At 39.8% G+C, this 14425-nt stretch overlaps 1 protein-coding gene across 3 annotated transcripts in view; it reads left to right on the top strand.

The window, feature by feature from the left end:
* Window positions 1-12703: 12703 nt before the first annotated feature.
* casz1.L (castor zinc finger 1 L homeolog) overlaps window positions 12704-14425 on the top strand; it is a 253395-nt gene continuing 251673 nt past the window's right edge. For 2 of the 3 annotated variants that reach the window (XM_041569137.1, XM_018225650.2), the window contains exon 1: window positions 12704-12995. The gene's annotated coding sequence lies outside the window, so the exon portion shown is untranslated. Of the gene's footprint in view, window positions 12996-13430 lie in introns of those variants that run through there. The other variant, XM_041569136.1, reaches the window with a different exon arrangement.

Below are 14425 nucleotides of genomic sequence, written 5' to 3'. Positions count from 1 at the left end.
AAGGGTTAATTAACCCTCGATATACGACTATTCGAAGAAATTGCTAGGAAAGCTTATGGGGAAGGTCCCCATAGGCTAACATTGGTGCTCGGTAGGTTTTAGGTGGCGAAGTAGGTGGTCGAAGTTTTCTTTAAAGAGACAGTACTTCGACTATCGAATGGTCAAATAGTCGAACAATTTTTAGTTCGATTCGTTAGATTCGAAGTCGAAGTCGTAGTCGAAGGTCAAAGTAGCCAATTCGATGGTCGAAGTAGCCAAAATTAGCCTCGAAATTCAAAGTTTTTTTCATTCTAATCCTTCACTCGAGCTAAGTAAATGTATCCCTAAATGACGATCATTGTTTTTTCATAAGCATAATAAATATGAATCAGTGTGTAAATCCAATCCTTAATACATACAAATTATTTTATTAATATAGATAAATATAATGTAAACAGTTTATACGCATGAATAAGAATTTATACATATATAAATCTAAAAGCCCCATAACCCCTTATCTGCAAATATGTCCATACCCAATATATACAGTTTTATGGTCAGACCTAAAAAAGGTGTAATGTAAACACTTTATATGCATGAATAAGCATTTAAATACATGAAAGCCTAACTAAATCTAAATTTCCCATAACCCCATATCCCCCAAATATGCCAATACCTGTACAGTTTTATGGCCAAACCTAACAAAGGTTTTCAGAGGAGAATCTTCAAAACCAGAAATAAGCAAACTTTTAAATACAATGGCAAAACACATGCCCCTCAATCAGGTCCAGATTTGTGTTGAGTCCTCGGGGCGCTGCTTCCTCAAATCCGGCCCTGCCCTCAATCTAAAGTTCGTAAAAAAAAAAGGTATTTTACTAACTTTTTGACAATGTTAACATAAAAGTTATCCCATTATCCAGAAAGCTCCACATTACTGGATGCCATCTCCAATAGATTCAATTATATCCATATAATCCAAATTTTAAAAGATAATTTCTTTTTCTCTGTAATAATAAAATAGTAACTTGTATTTGATTAAAACTAATATATAATTAATCGTTATTGGAAGTAAAACTAGTCTGTCGGGGCAAAAAATTTAGGGGCAAATTTAGGGGCAAAAAAATGTGAGTTTTTTTAACCCCGAAAATTTGGAGTTGTATTTAATCAGAAAACTTTGAGTTTCCAATGGTATTTTTCAGTTACAACTCAAATTATAGGGTTAAAAAAACTAAAATTTTTCGAATTTTTGTAAGAAAAAAAACCTTGAATTTTTTTCTTATTTATTATACGCCAAACCTAAAAATAGCTTTAATCTGAAAATACTCCAGCTAAAATCTGTCAAGGTCATGTAGAAGTAAATGGCAGAGGTCCCATTTGAAGATGATAAGAGAGAGGAGCAAACTGAGCATGCTCAAGCACTAGCCTTGGAGGTTTAAGCTGAAAACAGGAAGTCTGATACAGAAGCCCATGTGTGCACAATAGAAGGAAAGAAATGCTGTGTTTCTTTTGACAGAGGACTCCAAGAAGCATTACTTTGAGGCAGTGTTGGACTGCGATGCCAGGGGCCCACCAGAAAACCTTTAAACCGTGGGCCAACTTTTCAAACTATTACTCCTCCTCTCCTCTCCTCACTCTAGTCTTTTATATATACTTACTATATTCTTCAATTATTAAGCATTTTTACCCCATAAAGAAATAGGGAATGACCGTGAAATAGGCTAAATGTTTAGAAGCAAAAGTGCCCACTGACGGCTGGGCCCACCAGGAGTTTTCCTAGTATCCCGGTCGGCCAGTCAGACACTGCTTTGAGGGTTTACTGGTGTATTTATATAGACCTTTCTTATAAAGCTTACTTACTTTTAGCCTTTCCTTCTCCTTTAAGGTCTAACATCTATGTTTCAAATGCCCCTTTGTGGTCCAGATCCCATACAGTGAAATAGATCAGGGAGAATACTGTAAAGGTATGGGACCTGTTATCCAGAATGCTTGGGACCTGGGGTTTTCCGGATAATGGATCTTTCCGTAATTTGGGTCTTCATGCCTTAAGCGTACTAGAAATTCATTTAAATATTAAATAAACCCAATAGGCTGGTTTGCTTCCAATAAGGATTAATTATATCTTAGATAGGATCAAGTACAAGCTACTGTTTTATTATTACAGAGAAAAAGGAAATCATTTTTAAAAATTTGGATTATTTGGATAAAATGGAGTCTATGGGAGACAGCCATTCCGTAATTCGGAGCTTTCTGGATATCGGGTTTCCGGATAAGGGATCCTATACCTGTACCTGAATTCCTTTCAAACTGCAATCCATTCACTTCAGTAAAACAGAGCCTGGGGAGAGCTACTATTAAGTAGAGAATGAAAGTTCACTGGAGAGCAATGTGTTCAGTTTCTTAAAGCAGTTTTATTCAGGGTGCATCGCACAACATGTTTCGACCTCTTGAAGGCCAAAGAGAAATCTGCCCCTTACCCTAGCTCGCACTTCCGTGTTTTACATGCCGGCGTGATTACGTCATCGCGCTTGGCACCAGTTCAAAAACGATATAAAGGGATTTTAATGTTTAGCACATAGCCCGTTGTTAGGTTCTATTTGTTAGTTCCTAGGTGCTTTATTCTTGCTGATTCCTGTCTAATCTTCTGGTTATTGACCCTTGCCTTGTCTGACTATTCCTTGAACTCTGCCTGCATTGACCCGGCCTGTCTGACTATTCTAACCCTGCTTGTGCTGGCCCGGCCTGCCTGTTACACGCTGTGTTGTCTGGCCTGTCTTCCAAGGTGTGTTCTTCCATCCAGTATCCTTGGTGAGAAGATTGTGCCCCTTTGCTCGTCCAGAACCTTTAGCTTCGCTCCTCTCTTAGTAAGACCTGGCTGCATCCAATTAGCCGAAGGCGGCTGTTAAAGGCAGAAGCAAGAGGTGAGACCAGGGAGCCTAGCACTGGTTCTGGTTAGGGTGCTGAACGTGACAATAAGTATTTAACGGGTATTTCCTTATAAATGGATGAAAAGAAAACTAGCAAGCAAAGTTGTCCCACACCAAGTTCAAATTTTATATGCACAGCAATAGCAAGCAAAGTTTCTGATGATTTGTTACGGTTAAAAAGTCAACTTCAATTGACAAATGTAACCACACAATCTTCTCTAGTCGTAAATGAACCGCTGTCACTGGCACATGAGCATAGGAAAAATGAACATAGGGACAAATTCCCACCCAGGGATCTTTTCTCAAAATTTTTTATTGGTTTTTAGTTCTCTCACAAACAAATGTAAGAAAAATGATAAATAAAAATTATGACAAGATGTTAAAAGAAACAAAATAAATCAACTCCAATCAAAAACACAGACATACTGATACATACATGCGCGCGCACACACACACGTATATATATATATATATATACAGTCATATTGTGGTAGAGTGACCAAAGAAATGTGTAAAAAGGTGAGTTTTGCCTTTAATCTCCCCCATTAGGAGATGAAAGCTGAAAGGGAGATGTTATTAAACAGGGAATGGTTTATCTGCATAAAGAATGTTGCTGTCTGTCCCTGGAAGCTATAGTTATAGAACAGGCAAGCCAGACAATCCATTCCAGCGGTCCAGTTCACTTTTTGGAGCCCAATTTCCACAGGAAGGCTGTCCTGTGGAAAGGAATTTAATTGTAGTGAGAGTGTTAGGAAGGTCTGTCTGAGGAGGGCACAAAACATATATAGGCACATATATGTGTGTGTATATATATATATATATATATATATATATATATATATATATATACACACACATTAGAAGGGACCACACCAGAAAACTGGAGTGCTGGTCCCTTCTAACCATATATATATATATATATATATATATATATATATATATATATATATATATATATATATATATATATATATATATATATATATATATATATATATATATATATATATATATATATATATATATAGCATTCAAAAAGACCAGCAACACTGGGAGTTTTGGTGAAACAAATTAAACGTCTATATTTTTTAAAGTGCATTTACAGCCAACGTTACGCTTCAGGTCCCCTTCAGGACCATGCACCTGCGTACTCAACAGTTGAAGCGGTGTGCCACCCTACGCACAAATATATATATGATTCAAAAATCATTGATGTGTTCAATACTTACTTTCACTACTGTATATATAGAATATTCAAAAGGACCTGCACTCCAATATAGTTGAAATAGTGCTTTAATGATCATACTTGTGCATCCTATGTTTCGGCCCACATTAGGACAAATGATAAGTGAATCAGTCATTGTTTAAACATCCAAGTCTCTACCAATTCAAAATATGGGGCCAAACATGACATCATTCACTCTCAAATTTGAGCAGTTCAACTATATTGGAGTGCAAGTCCTTTTGAATATTCTATGTATTAAACATTGACCTAGCATTCACATCAACAGAAGACCAGTTTGAGTGCGGACATTTGGACAGTATATACTGTATATATATATATATATATATATATATATATATATATATATATATATGCCAAAGGGCTCAAGCACACACCTAAAAAGCTCATACCTGGGTGAAAAACAGAAAAAATATATAGTTACTAGATGCTGATGCACACCAGGATTTTTTCAGTTAAAACAGCTTACTTTATTAAATCAACGTTTCAGTCCACATCAGGGATGTGGTGTGCATCAGCATCTATAACCACTATAACCACTGAACAACGGTGATTGTATCTTTCCTATAACATTGTTACATTGTTCTTTTCACTACACGGTTTGTAACAACGGTGACTAAACATTTGCCAGCACTAACACCTTATCCGATACATGTTATACTATTTTGCATTTTGCAATGACTGGTTTTAGTATATATTTTGATATTACTGTTAATAGTTCCTGTGTATATATAATGATCACGTCACACCCCCCTGCTCGTCATGTTTTGTTCCCGCCATTTGGGGTATTTAAGATGGTGGCTGTGTTTACTTTTGCACTTTGAGAAAGGCTGTGGAACAGCCGAAAAGTTAGTTGTGCCTTTGAGGGCATTGTTAATAAAATTTGTTTGTTCCTGCTAAGACCTGTGAGTGCAACTTTTATTTACAGATATATATATATATACATACTATATATATATCAGAATGAAGGTGACGGAGCACTCATGGGATTTAATTTATGGTGTAAGTCGACATTTAATTTATAGTGTAAGTCGACATTTCGGTCTGCACAGAGGACCTTTATAAAGTTCAGTTCCCCCAACCAAACCAAATGAAATAGTTAGTAGTGAAAAAAATTGGCACCTAAAACCCACCCCCATGACATCATTGGTGTGAGCTATACAATGTAGATTACATCACCATGTGTAGGTCATTAAACTGATAATCAAATAGAGATTCAAGTTGGTAAAGTAACAATGTATATATACAAAGGAGTGTCCAAACAGAAATTTGAAAATGGGCATATATTAAATATACATGCTGCCTGACTGATAAGTAATTGTTTAGAGCAAGCACACACTTGAATACAACTGAATGCATTTGGCGACATGTAATTAATTGGGCTAGTTAAATAGGTTAAATAAATTAACTTTCACTGAACAACATATACAAATACTATATAGGTATATTAAAAAATAAATATCTTTCTTCAAATGATCCATTGTGGCTAGTGGAAGTTACTGTCACTTCCATTTTTAACACATCTTAGACCAGTTCATGACTCCACCATCTTGCTTCTAAGAGCACACACCGAGTGCACTTTACAGACAGGGTTTGACCATCCATTTTTCTTTCTGCTGTGACTACCTCTGACATAACCAACCGCCTGTGACTTTGACTGTGCTCCTGTATATTCTTACTGTATTATTATTTCTGAACTTATTATTGTTTCTGAAGGACTCGCCTCAGTGTCACCCTTGCTGATTTGTTCTCATTAGGTTTAATCTTTATTTGTACAAATCATTTCCTGGGCTTTGCTATTGGATGCAGAAGATGCCTCTTTTCTTTATTCTGTTTCTATTTTCAGACCTCTTTTACTTTTGTGCACTCTTGCAGGTGTTCAGGCAATCTATAAAAAAACTGGTAGCAGCCAAGTTAAGGTAAAAATGGTGGGAACAGGAAGAAGTGTGTGCTGAAGCTAGGTTCACTGTTCATCTTCTGGCATGGTTGTGACCCACAGTAGCAGAGTATAGAAAATGGAAAATTCACTGAACTTATGTTGAAAAGAGGGAATGATTTGAAACATCCTCCGTGCATCTCAATGTGGCGACTTTGCTTCATTCCTCTGGGATTCTTACCACACCTTGGTCAGACCATTCACCAGTCTCGTTGACTTTTCACCAATTGCTAAATGCCAATAAGCCTTTTTGAGGCTTGAACTAGTCTCCACTAATTATCCCATAAATTATAGACACTCTCCTATCACTGCTATCAAAATCTCATCCTCTCACCCTCCTGGATCACAAAACTGCTGAGAAATTAGCTCATTTTATAAAAAGCTATATTCCAAATCAGATCTCAATTCACCAAAAACTATTCACTCCTTTTTTCGAAATAATTCATTGCCTTGCCTTTCTCCTGATCAAAAATGAAACCTTGATACTTTTATTATTTATCTTGATTTAATGATACCTTACCTGGTTTGATTCATAAAGATCAAGTGGGGTATATGTTAATGTTCTAATTTTCTATAGATCAGAAGTTGATATCATGAACCAATTACAATAGTCACTGATGTTGCTCCCCCCCCCTTTTTTTTGCCTTATTTTGAATTTCTCGTGTAGCTCATCCGGGGCATCCCCTTTTCCCTTCTCTTTTTGATCTAGTCATCAAACTTTTAACTATTACAACATGGGAAAATCTTGATATATCAGGTAAAAAGACACCCATAACGTTGGCAAGTTTGCACATGATGTCACCCTTCTCATATACTAATTTACTTACTTAACTTTGTTAACATTTCAGGGCTTCTCATCAACCACAATAAGACAGAAACACTTAACATCAATCTTACGAGCAACTGTTGAGTTATTATCCCTAAACTTTGAATTCCACTAGCAGGTATCCTATGTTTCCTTACTTGGTACTGTATAAAACTCACATTATATTAATGTAAGGACCTATTCACCTATAAATTTGACTAAACTCCTGGAGGACTAGGGCAAATACTATATTTCATGGTTCTGAAGGATTTGGGCTTTTAAGATTATGCTTCTCTCAAAATTACTGTGTTACTTAATATATCTTACTATACCAGTTAAGAGAATTGACCTTAAACTTTTTTAAGCAAAACTAATCATTATTACTTTAAACAATTCTTGCATACATGAGCCAGTGCAAATAGGTTGCAACAAAAAGGATTAGCGGTGCTCCAGAATGAGAATGTAAATAGCTCACCAAGTTGATAATATGGACCAGGTGTACCAGCCCCAGACCCCCAGCTTCAGGGAGCAGAAAACCGATACACAGCAAAAAGACAGGGCTACCCAGCACTCAGAGGAATCCACAGGGCCATAAGTACAATTTAAAAAAATAAGTCTTTATTGATCATAATTAAAAGTATAAATGCAAGGTACTTAATCATGGGCTAGTGCAAATAGGACCATAGTCAAAAATGCTGTCCATTCTTTTATTAAAAGGTCCCAACACCCTTTAACATAATGTAATTAAGCCTGATGTGTTTTTGCTTACATGGGGCATAGGCTATAATGTGCCTTTTAATAAAAGAATGGACAGCATTTTTTGACTACAGTACTGTTTTTGCTGGCTCGTGTATGCAACAATTGTTTGATGTGTCTTTTCTGCTGTCCACAGGATTAAGAAGTAAAAAAATCCTCTATGGCAAACCACTAGCAAAACTGTCTTTTTGGATACCTGTTCTAGCAGTCTGAAGTTCTGAAACTCTATCCTATGGGGCTGGAGAAAAAATATATATAAATGTGGCTTTATCACTACTGAATGCTGAAGTTAGAAATTGCAATATGGTACAATGGCTACCACTGCTTCCATGCAGTCCTGGATTAACGCCTTTGATTCCAGCCAGAACAATATTTGCAAGGGTTTTTACTGTATGTTCTTCCCATAGCTTTTCCATTGAGTATTCCAGTTACCACTTCAAAAACACACAGGTTAATTAGTTTATGATAAATCATATGTGTGAATGCAGTAGACACCTTATAGTGTAAGCTCCACTGGAGCAGGGACTGATGTGAGGGACAAGCATTCTCTGTAAAAGGGGGTAACTAAGGGTAGGCAGAAGGAGGATTGGACTGGGCCAGCAGGACACCGGGAAAAAAACCCACTTGCCCCTGGCTCTCGTGGGCTCTGCTGGCCCAGACCCGCTCCCTGCCATTGCTGCTCCCAACAACCCACTCTGGCCCTGGTTGCGGCAAAAGAAGGTATGCACTTGCATGTGCGGGGTCAGGAGGAGGCAGAAGAGGCACATGCCAAGGGCGCTTCAATAGGGAGGCGCTAGACACATGCGTGTTCTGTCTGCATTCACCTAGGTTTTGCCTTTATGTAAGTCTGATGCACCAAAGCTCTCCTCTTGGTGATATACTGCTGTCTAGTTGCGGGGGGATTTGGTGTGTGAGTGGCTGGGGTGTGCGTGTTTGAATGGAGACTATTATACGTGCACCATGGGGGAATTTAGGGGCGGGGGCTTGCCTTGGGGCCATCGCCTAAAGCTCCGCTACTGCTGTAAAGTGCTGCAGAATATGCTGGCACTATATACAGTCATATGAAAAAAGTTTGGGAACCCCTCTTAATTCTTTGGAGTTTTGTTTATCATTGGCTGAGCTTTCAAAGTAGCAACTTCCTTTTAATATATAACATGTCTTATGGAAACAGTAGTATTTCACCAGTGACATAAAGTTTATTGTATTAACAGAAAATATGCAATTTGCATCATAACAAAATTAGACCGGTGCATAAATTTGGGCACCCCAACAGAGATATTACATCAATACTTGAGCCTCCTTTTGCAAATGTAACAGTATCCAGATGCCTCCTACAGCATTTGATAAGTGTCTGGATGGCGGTATTTTTGACCATTCATTAATACAAAATCTCTCCAGTTCAGTTAAATTTGATGGCTTCCGAGCATGAACAGCCTGCTTCAAATCATCCCTCAGATTATCAATGATGTTTAAATTGACGGACTGTGACAGCCATTCCAGAATATTGTATAGTGTGTTTAGGGTCATTGTCTTGTTGGAATATCCAACCCTTGCGTAACTTCAACTTTGTGACTGATACTTGAACATTATCCTGAAGAATTTGGTGATATTGAGTTGAATTCATACGACCCTGGATTTTAACAAAGGCCTCAGTCCCTGAACTGGCCACACAGCCCCACAGTATGACAGTATGATGACAGTTGGTAGCAGGTGTTTTTCTTGGAATGCGGTGTTCTTCTTCCGCCATGCAAATCGCTTTTTGTTATGACCAAATAACTAAATTTTTGTCCCATCAGTCCAAAGCACTTTTTTCCAAAATGACTGTGGCTTGTCTAAATGAGTGTTTGCATACAACACGCGATTGGGTGTGGGTGCAGAAAGGGCTTCTTTCTCATCACCCTGACATACAGATGTTCTTTGTGCAAATTGCGCTAAATTGTAGAATGATGTACAGATACACCATCTGTAGCAAGATGTTCTTGCAGGTCTTTGGAGGTGATGGTTGGGTTGTCTGTAACCATTTTCACAATCCTCCGCATATGCCGCTCCTGTATTTTTCTTGGCCTGCCAGACCTGTGTTTCACAGCAACTGTGCCTGTGGCCTTCCATTTCCTGATTACATTCCTTATAGTTGAAACTGACAGTTTAAACCTCTGATATAGCTTATTGTAGCCCTTTCCCTAAACCATGATACCGAACAATCTTTGTTTTCAGATCGTTTGAGAGTTGCTTTGAGAATCCCATGCTGTCATTCTTTAGAAGCACAACTTGCAATTGGCCACCTTAAATACCTTTTCTCATGATTGGACACACCTGCCTATGAAGTTCAAGGCTAATGAGCTAATCCAACCAATTTGGTGTTGCCAGTTATCAGTATTGAGCAGTTAAATGCATTCAAATTTCCAAAATTTGCACAGCCAGTTTTTCAAATTTGATTTAATTTCATACAACTGAATACTGCTTCACTAAAAAATCGCAAAACACCCCAGTACTCAGATGTTCTTGGGAAATTAACGACATACCACTGTTATATTTATTGTTGAAAGTGGAATAAATTATTATGCAGTCTGAGAGGGGTTCCCAAACTTTTTCATATGACTGTAAATATAAAGTATAGTAATGTGTACTGATTCAATGTCCCATTGCAAGTTTGAGAATTTCCAAGCCAACTGTGTCTAAACAAGGGCTAATTTGTAGAGTATCCATCAGGACAGGTTGAACCTCAATACATTTCTGATTAAGTGGCTTAAACAAATAATAACAAATAATAACTATACTAAAAAAAAAATCTAAAAATCTCTTGAAAATTAGATCCTATATTGAGATGCCATTTAGACCCATTAAAACACTCCTCTAGACCCTGGATGGGCCAAAGGCAGTAACACTATAAATATTGTGTTTTGCCATCCCACCAGAGATTTACATTCTAGCCAATTTTTTATTGTAAAGCGGATTGCTTTACAATAAAAAATTTTGGAAGAATTCCTGTAGTCCTGTGTGCCATCGGATGTTGCTGATTTGTATCCTGTTGTGAGGTGGCCGAGCCTCTACCCTTGTGCACCAGGCGTCTCTTATCTTCTACAGGGTGTGCGTGGTCCTGCACTGCTTTGAACCTCAAGGCAGTTCAAGGACATTAGTCGTCCCGAAGAAGAGGAGATTTGTCGCTGGCGACTAATCTCCACGAATCTAAACGTGTCTCTGCCCTTAATAAGCCAAGCTTTGCATCATCCCAAAATTGTCTAAGCACCAGAATAGGGCACCTGATGTCCATATCCATGCACAAGTTACACAAATATAGACAGAAAGTATAGAGGGTGAATATGAGGAGTGCAGTGACATCTAGGAAGCTCAGAATGGAAAGTGAAAGTAATTTCTGTGCCTCAGGCATAAAGACAGGGAAGGCAATATGTGATTGACGGATCAGATTTTTAAATATGTTTATAACAGGTACGAATCTTTTAATAAAAAAAATGTTTAATTTCAAAAGTTTATGTCGGGGTGACAGGTCCCATTTAAATGTTAGTCGTTTCAAAACAGTGCCCTGAAAAGCTTACAATATATTAGGCAGCTTTTGTGGTGAACTGTATGGTCAATAGATTATTCCAAACTGAGTGTAGGGACAAGGAGGGAGTGTATGGGGAGATAAAAGCATGTACTGTGTATATATATAGCAGGGGTCCCCAACCTTTTTTTTTTTTTACCAATGAGCAACATTCAAATGTAAAAAAGAGTTTGGGAGCATCACAAGCATGAATATAGTTCCTGGGGATGCCAAATAAGGGCTATGACTGGCTATTTGGTAGCCCTATGTGGATTGCCTTGCCTCCAAGCAGGAACTGAAAAGTAAGTACCGGCTTTGAGGCCACTGGGAGCAACATCCAAGGTGTTGGTGAGCAACATGGTGCTAGCAAACCACTGGTTGGGGACGACTGATATGTAGAGAGGAGCAGAAGGATGCAGGACTCTGAGGGACAGGAGAAGACCTTTATGCCTAATTGATCTTGATTTGTTAGAAACAATTCAACTACCTTTAGCTGGTTACATATTTTATTATTCTGAACCTGATTAAATGTTGGACACCCTAGGGAGCATCAGCCTTGACAGTTTGGAGACCTTGGGTATATGTAGAAAACATTCAATCATTACTAATGAATTTAAAGCATTTTCACAGCAACAAAAACGTTCAGTTTTGGAATTATACATTTATAATATAAATATTGTATTGAATTGGTCCACTATACCCACTTAAACACATTTGAATTGCTTATTCCTGCTGATGGACTTATTTTGCAGCACAAAAACATTGCTATTATAGAGTCCAGGAGTAGTGAAGCAAGAGCAGGGTCCAAGCTCTGTCATTGGCTATTTCTCATCATTCTTTATTTTGAATGCAATAAAGAGCTATAACATGATGATTACTCAATACCCAAGTGGCCCATTCTCCTTGCGACAACTCCTTGGAATGACACCTGTCACTGACAGTTTGCAAAATATGATTATTAGTAGAAGTAAGTTGCCTTTTTAATGACGTTCATTAATACAGGAGGTCACCTATTACCTCCAGAGGTCAGAGGAGTGAATCAACCCCAGAAACTCTTTAACCAGTCAGCAATCCCACTTCAGTAAATTGCACCACAACCAGCTAGCTGTTCTAGAATTCGTCCTGGTCTTGAGAGAAAGGCGACTAATATGAGATCCAAGCTTGCCTAAACGTCCATGAAGGTTGAGACTTATCAGATAGCTTGAGAAAGGGGTAGGAAAGCCCGAGTATGAGCAGAAGGCAGTCGGTGGGCCTGCCATTGCGATACGCATTGTAATTGGTTAACCCTTTGGTGCGGAGACGGGTGTCTCGATGTGGGCGCTGCATTTCTTCGTCCATTTATCAAGAATAGGCTGACGATTTGTCGTTCAGAAGTAGTAGTTTTGTCAAGTGGTCGCTATAAGAAAGGCTGTGCTACCCGGTCTTCGTAGCGCAGGCTAAAGCTTTCTAGGTTTGCCAGGAACAGTCCAGAGGTCATAACTCTATGAAGTACTATGTGTGGGTGACTCCACTCCTGGATTTGCAACAGATTCTGCCCTCTCACCTTAAGCTAGTTGAGCGCTTTAGTGCGTTCCCGTCTGAATATCAGGACGGTGACAGTTGCGCAGAAGGCAACACGAAACTCCAGTCCGGGCTTTGCACTTCGCCCCCTCCTGCTGCTGCCTTGTTAGAAATAGGAAAATTCAATAATAAAGCAGCGAGGAGGAAAAAAGCCCAGGATCAGGCAAGTTAGATGGCGCATGCGCGCAACCTCCATCCGAAACACACATTTTCCTTTACTTGGAAAGTCACCCAAAGCAGTCCAAGTGCAGGTAAGAGACTTTCTATTCGCTCCAGGGCTCAGTTGCTGTCTCGCATAGTCCCCTGTGCCTCATACCCGCTACATTTGGCGCATAAAGGGCAGCCAGTTTGCATAGGGCGCTACTCCATTTGCACATGTCATTGGGCACGGGGATGGGGTGGCAGTCAGGAAGAGGTAACTATGCTGTTGCCACTCTCGGCTTTGCTAGTGCCTTTGGCGGTGGGTGGCTGCCTCCTCGGTCTGGCCATTGGCACCCTGTCAGTCATAAAGCTGCCCACGCTGTTAGGGTGCTGGTAACTAACGTTGTCCCGTTTTATTCAAGTGACTAGCTGTGTAATGTGCAGTGACAGCCATTGAGGTGGCATCTCCTCTGGGAACTAAAGGTTCCTGGTTTTGTGACTGGAGAAAGGCGCTGGGGGAACCCGAGTGAGAAAAAGCTTTGGGAGTTACACATTGTGCTTCATAGGCTTGAAGTTCCATGGGTGAATGGAGTATGCCTATAGAGCCTACTGTGGTATAAAGATATATATATAGCTCGTGTGTTTGTACAGGGAGCGCGTGTATCAACTGGGACGGGACTGGGGCTCGGGCATTGCACACTGGGCTGTAGAGGGCAGCGAGCTACCGTCCCTTGCAGTAGGGGTCCGTACGGTGCTTGGACTGCTTGTGCACGTAAATCACTTACTAAAGGCAGGACAACAGCATTTTATTTGAAGGCAAATCGAGTTACAATTACTTTCACTGCGACTTTGACAGCAATCTAGTGCGCTAACACACAAGGTGACAAGGGCTGAAAGCCAACGATGTTTGATCCCCCTAGAAACTGCTCCGTGACCTCGGCTTCTCCCGAACTTCCTAGAAGGTGGAGTTGCTTCTTATCGATCAGTTCTCGGCTGCAGAACGAAGCAGAAACTGCATATTTACCGCTCTGCTTGTGGAAAAGTTCTGCGGCGCGAACTCTCTGATAACCGACTCCAGCCGTGGCCCTTGATCATGTAGCCCAGTGTGTGTGGGCATTTCTATTATTATAGACATTGAGTACATTGAGTACAGACCCCCACGCCAAACAATTACACTCCCCACTCGTGTACACCACCACGGGCATTTGTCAAGGGCCGGCTGCTCGCCCCATCTTCCAAATAATCTTCCAAATAGTCCTCACGCTGCCGGGCAGGGGGTCACAGGGAGAGTATAGGAAGGCGGCTCGCCCAGTGGGTGGGGGTGCTGGTGAGTAGGAGGGGGTGAGGAAGGTGATCGTAACCGTGCATTTTTGGTCAATGTCACACTCCTATTTTTGAGTCCGGGACAAGCGAACAGGTGCCCAACTTGTCACTCAGCTTTGCTCTTACAGAACCACTCTTCGGGGCACAAACTTTATTCATTTTTGGACCACGGTGGATTTTTGTGGAAATTAATCGTGGAAGTTCTGCTCATGTCTCC

Source organism: Xenopus laevis, chromosome 7L, assembly GCF_017654675.1.
Source record: "Xenopus laevis strain J_2021 chromosome 7L, Xenopus_laevis_v10.1, whole genome shotgun sequence".
In the NCBI taxonomy this organism is placed as follows: Eukaryota; Metazoa; Chordata; class Amphibia; order Anura; family Pipidae; genus Xenopus; species Xenopus laevis.
This window is presented reverse-complemented; position numbering and strand designations above follow the sequence as displayed.